This window comes from Lolium rigidum, chromosome 7 (genome assembly GCF_022539505.1).
Source record: "Lolium rigidum isolate FL_2022 chromosome 7, APGP_CSIRO_Lrig_0.1, whole genome shotgun sequence".
In the NCBI taxonomy this organism is placed as follows: domain Eukaryota; kingdom Viridiplantae; phylum Streptophyta; class Magnoliopsida; order Poales; family Poaceae; genus Lolium; species Lolium rigidum.
Genome location: NC_061514.1, coordinates 162647857 through 162654539, shown reverse-complemented (window position 1 = coordinate 162654539; position 6683 = coordinate 162647857). Strand labels below are relative to the sequence as shown.

The following is a 6683-nucleotide window of genomic DNA, read 5'->3' as shown; positions in this document are numbered from 1 at the left end:
AACATGCACAGTACATCCGATAGGAATATCCACATAGGTAAAATTCACCAGGTTTCTTTTTCATTGGTTCTGGAATCTAAAGAGTCACGAGACTAACCACTCAAACAGGTGGCACTAAATAAGTTCAAACACTCGGGTACTCATCAAAAGTAATCGTAAATTCAAACTTGCACATTTGCTTCGAATACTTTTCAAAAGTAGCAGATCTAACTTCTCAACCTTCCACGCTTGCTCTTCATACTCATGGACTTCAACACTTCATACTCGTGCAGAAGCTGGAGAAGAAAAAAGAGAGACATCGAGAGAAGATGGATGAAACATGGGCACAACAGAACAAGGATGAAGAACAACCAATATTGTGGTTGAACAAGCTGCCTCCTGGAGTCAAGATACCACTAACCGCACAACGAGATGGCAAAAGTTGCAAAAATGGTAAAACTTACCGAAATCTACTCTACTTACAAGCACCTCCCCGTTATGATATAGTGCTAAACTTTGTGGTGTCGGGAAGTACTACATCACCATACTAACAAATACTAGTAACACTGCATGGAGAAAACAGACTAACGAGTGTAGCAAGTACAGAACTACCATTCTCGTGCCTACAATGATCAGGAAAAACTAACTATTCATATCAAGAAGTACTAGTAACATTTCCAAGGAAAAACAATTTCCATGCTGCGTCAAACAAAAGCAACAGTATTAGGATGCCTATGTTGTTCAAAGAGTACTAACCCATAGTATTAAGAAGCATTAGAAACAGTTCCAGGCAATAACAGCTTCCTCATGTCGACAGGTACACAAGTACTAGTACTATGCCTATAATATAACTTTATTGTGGTTTATTTTGTAATGTTATCATATATCTTTATTTAAAATGTACACAACATAAACTATATTTCTTTTGTTTTTGACATGCACGTACAAAATAATTTATATTCAATTTTTTTCGGGCAAGAATACACACGTGGAGGAACAAAAGGGAGAAAATGCAACAAAATAAACTTAAACAAGGCTGAGTCACGAGTACAGAGTGCGAGTGTGCTCACCTTAAACGATCTCTAATAGAAGTAAAGAAGGAAGAAGCTTCCGAGCAACAGCTCGACAATGGAATTGGATAGAGAGACGAAGGAAAAAAAATTGCTAACCTCTCGAGAAAATCAATCGGTATGCGCCCTCCTACGCTTGTTCAAGAGAGCATCCTTCCCCGCTTCCAAGCAACAACAAATCAAATCAATCACAAAAGTTCACAACGAAGGTTGGTAAAATTAATTACTAGACATGGCACCAAAAATTCACTACTAGATTTTATTGAATCAATTTAACAAATATACTTAAAATTGATTATTTTCTGAGATGGTAATATTATTGACTGTCAATCTTCTTACAGGATGCCAATGGCACCAATTTGAGACAAAAGCATCACGAAGAAACAGGAAAGCATAATTATGTGTCAGCAACAAGCAGCCAGAGCAGCTCAGCTGCACCAGCGGAAAAATACAAGCAAACAAAATCATCAAGTTATGAGGTAAGTAACAAATCTTACACAAGCAAAGTACAAAATCAAAAACATTTTTAGGATAAATACCGACAATTATTTATCCATTTCTCGAGGTTTATTCAAAGAAATCGACGACGATGATATGTCTGACGACAACAACGACAACAACCACACACAGATCAAGCTAGTAGACAAGCACGACACCTCCCAACAACAATCTCAACAAAACAAAGAAGACATCAAGAAGGCATGTAGATTACAGTTAATCATCAATTCTCGCAATGACCAGAAAAGTATCTGTGATTAAAAAATAGCCTGACAAAAATAATTTAAATCCAATTTACAGGAGGTCTACAGCAACCAGGCAAGAATGAAACAACATACAAGACCAAGCAGCAGCTATGGTATACCAGACAAACAGAATGACAGGAAAACACACAAGCAACCAATACCGAGAAAAAATTATCAAGGTACAATTCAAGAATTTATACAAGATAAATGATGATTATGCATTATGGTGAAACATCGATAAACCGAGAATCTAACACAAAGTTTACTTGGTTTACTTATTTGCAGGAAATGAAGTTTGCCACAACCAACACCAACTCCGAGTGATAGCACAACAAGCAATGCAAAGGTAGTAACTACATGTATGTATTTATAATTACAAATTACAATTAAAACAATGCATTAAAAAAAATTTATATACCTTTAATTTACAGGAAACATATGAAGCATACACATGTACAGAAACATCGGGAAACAAAATCATCGATCAGCAGGTACGTACTTTTGATTTCAAAAACAGTACACACTTTGTTATATGTGGAAATAAACATTAAAATATCTAAACATCTGGAACACCATCTTACAAAAACTGATGCACAATATGAATGTTATGAATTCAGGAATACAGAGAAATGGGAAGTACAGACGAAGAAACAAGTGCCTCAAAGGAAACAAATCAAAAAGAAGCTTATTCATCATCGCGAAACACAGACACAGGAGAATCAAACTCGCCCTCGGAGGAACAAGCTACCAAACAAGAAACAAAAGAAGAACTGAAGGATGATGATCCGAAATAAATCCACATCCTCCAACAAAGATGGAAGAGGAAATGGACAAGATGTTCAGCACAGATGACTACCCAGCAGTTGAAGAGATTATCAGTGCAGCTATACCAAAGGAAGGTGCCCGTTTCAAAACAAGAGACGATGCATTCTATAGTTACGCTCTGTATGCAAGAAAGGAAGGATTTGCAGTGAAGAAGTTCAGCAGCAAGAGATCAGGAAAAAACGGAGAAATTTACACGCAAACGTTTGCATGTAACAAGGAAGGATGCACAAACACGAGATGCCGAACCATCGTCGCACAGGAGAACAAACATACTACTGAAGACTGGCTGTAAAGCACAGATAATTGTAAGAGAATTTGATGGATACTCGGTACATCAAGAAGGTTCACTTAGAACACAACCACCCGCTGGAACCAACGAGACTATCTCATTAGGTTTGCACACTCGTCACAAAAGGATGACTCGATCTCGACAGGAGATTAATTCATCTACTACGGATGGGACGTCCGCCACCAAGGAAGATGATGTTAATCTTCCGGTCGATCGGAGGGAAATTCCGTGGAATACCCTTCGATGCTCGTTGATCTAAGCAACATAAAGAGTAAACAACAACAAATAGAGAAAGACCATGACATCCGAAGTGCCCGGAACGCTTCAAGACACTCCGAGAAAACAAGTACTCGGCTTCTATCATGCCATGGAAATAGACAGACGAAAAAAGAGTTCGGAGCCTGTTTTGGATGGACGCAATGTGCGTAATGAACTACAAGCTGTTCGGTGACTACATATCTTTCGACACAACTTTCAGCACAAATAAGTATGGCTTACCATTTGTTCCTATAGTTGGGGTGAACAATCACGGCTCCACGATCGTTTGCCGTTGCTCGCTAAAGGATCAAACAACGAGATACATTTATATGGGTACCGGAAACATTTGTTCAGGCCATGGGTGGAAAAGAACCAAAGACAATAATAACGAGACCAGGACAAGGCAATGAAGAAAGCAATAAAAACAGTTCTAAAGTCCACAACACACAGAACTGCTACTACCACATCGTGACCAAGATGAGCCGAAAAGAGAGCACCTTCTTTGCAAAAACACAGGATCTGTCGGAACTGCTAATGTACATTGCAAAGAACGCATTCACACCAGCTGAGTTCGAAATGGGATGGAATAAAGTGATAGAGGATTACAATGCTGGCGGAGAAGAACACCTAAGCAAGTTATTCAGGATAAGACACAGGTGGGTACCGGCATACTGCATGGATAAATTTTACCCATTCTCATCAAGCACAGGAAGGAGCGAGAGCACAAATAACATGTGGAAATGCTATAGCCAGCACACGGACACGATAACAATGTTCCTTGAACAATATGAGGTCATACAAGACAAGTGCTTATCTGCCCTGGACAAGAAGAAGCTCACATCAACACTGAAAACAGCAAAATTAGTAACAAGACATCCGTTTGAGAAGCAAGCTCTTGAACAATTCACAAATGACATATTCGAGAAGTTCCAGATTGAGATCACAAACAACACGGCATTCAAGGTAGATGGATCACTTGAACCTGGTCGCCACCTGCGGCTGAAAAGAATAGTGAAATTCTACAACCACATGGAATTCAAAAGGGAGTTGTTTGACGTCACATTTGACGATGAAAAAAAAAACTTCATGTGTTCCTGCAAAAAGATGCAGAGGATGGTATACATTGCTGCCATGTAATAAAAGCAATGGTTCACATGGAGATCAATGATTTGCCGGAGAGTTTTGTGATTAAAAGATGGAGAAAAGACATAGACATGGAACTCGCAACATTAGGAAATGTCGCGAGATGCTTCTTGCGGAGACGAAACACTAAAGTTTGCCGGTGTGATGAGCCATATGGCAGAACTTTGCAACAAAGCGTGCCCAAATGACAAAGCATACAATGTCATGATTCAAGTGTATGCGTGATATGGAAACAAAAGTGTCGGCAGCAATAAGAGAAGATGAAGGAGCTAAAAAACTTCACGACGAAGAAACAGGTAGCAACGAAACATTGCGTGACCCACCAATGTCCGACGGAAGAGGAACAAAAAGAGGGGACAGAATGATGCCGGGTTCGGAAAAAGACAGAAAACTAGACAAATAAAATGCGGATACTGCAAGAAATCAGGTCACAACAAAACAGGATGTGGAGAACTGAAAGCAAAAATTGCAGCAGAGGCAGCACGAAGCAAGCAGCACAAGCAGCAGCAGCAGCAGAAACAAGCGAGCATCACATGAAAGATATACAAGCAATACAGCACAGAATCAATCAAGCAACAGACACAAAAATAACGATAGTAACACAACAGAGAGAACAACACAACCAGGAAACACTTACGGTATGTACTACCACAACGGAAGAATAAGATGCGACATGGAATATCTAGTATTTGGTACAAAAAACACATTAACAAGGTAAGTGTGCCCATGAAGTTTCTTTGTCAGTGATGAAAACCTACTGATGCAAATAATCTGCTTTTTCCTACAAATTAACATAAATTTAACATATATTTATTTGCAGACGTCGACGATGAACAAAGGATATCAAAAGGAGAGCAACAAAAGTAGGAACCACTCAAGGAGGAAGCCACATGAATATTTAGAATATATGATACAGACAATGGAATGAATATGTAATGTTATTATGTACTTCATTTCCTTATTTTGTACAATCAAGTTCACTTCATTGACTTCACTCGGACGAAAAAAGGATAACCATTGTAAAAAAGTTCTTACTTTCGAATTCTTCAATCTGTTCGCGAACGAAACTTGCCAGATAATCAGGAGAATCATAAGTGAGCATCATTCCGGCGAAGAACTGTCGAAAACTTTCGATGTCAGCCTGAAAAACACGAAACAACACAATGGTTAATGATCTCCAACAAGAATACACAAGCTCCAAACGAAAAAGTACACAACGACTAAACAAAAAGATGCACAAGTACTAAAAACAACCATTGACATGTACTATTTATACAGCGAACAAGTACTAAAAAACTGCCTTAAATACTATTGAATAAAACTATGTACACAACACATTACTTACCTTGAATACATCTGGGTAAAAATTAGCCTTGAATATCCAAATAAACCTCATTGCATAGATACCACAGTCACGCCTCGCGCTTGTCCTAATGGTCAAAAATAAAGAAACAATTAAATCCAAACACAGTAAAAAAAAATCATAGTTCACATTAAGAAAAGATGATTACTCTGAACAAGAAGGGGTGCCGCAAACTTTTATCTTGAACGATGAGATATTTAATCTCTCGACACCATGAAGATAACTGTAAAGTTTCTTAAATGATTTGACCTGAAAGAATAAAAAATAAAAGTTATTGTTGTCATGTGTAAATAATTATTTAATTAGCTAGATTACAACGAAAACCATACAATTCTTTGAGTAGAAGCCATCTGAGCTTCAGTCAACTCCAGCGAGCTAGACACTCTAAATTTCCTGAAATGGAAGTCGACAAAGATAACCCACCAATGGCTGTAATCGCAACAAGTAATGTAGACCTGTTTGAAATTAAAAAATCACACGAGAAATAAGAAAGCATCCACGATACTTGTAGTAGAAAAAATATAAGCGCCAAACAAAACATGACAAACATGCCTCTTCCCTATCCAGACTATAGTACTTCGGATCATGTTCAGCAAAGCTTGCAGCAAGATGAATAGGGTCAGCCTCATCCACATCAAGAATATGCTGGAAAAAACAACAAGAAGATGTTTAAAAAACTAAATGCTAAAAACATTTAGTTAAAAAATAAATAAATCTAAAACATATACACATGACGTACCGCCAAAGAGTTCGGAATAAATAAGAATCAAGACCATCATCAACGCACTTAAGAAAAACATCCATAACAGAAGGATCCATGAAACCACCACCCTTCATAGCAACGTAGAAACTATGCCAGCTGACAGACTTACCACCAACTTCAAGTATTTTCTCGGAACTGCAATTGTTAAAAACAACAAGAATAAACATCCGTATATACAAAAATAGATGAAAAATAGATGGAAAATTGAATTACAATGGTTACCCTTCAATGTAATTCCTAGGAGCCTCAA

The 6683-nt window shown here is 38.0% G+C and overlaps 1 long non-coding RNA gene across 1 annotated transcript; it reads right to left on the bottom strand.

Moving 5' to 3' along the window:
• Positions 1 to 5651: 5651 nt before the first annotated feature.
• LOC124675425 lies at positions 5652 to 6084 on the bottom strand. The gene is made up of 3 exons (XR_006993265.1): positions 6000 to 6084; positions 5819 to 5919; positions 5652 to 5737 (listed from the first exon to the last, which is right to left on the bottom strand). It is a non-coding gene; the product is annotated as an uncharacterized LOC124675425 (long non-coding RNA).
• Between the last annotated feature and the right edge of the window lie 599 nt (positions 6085 to 6683).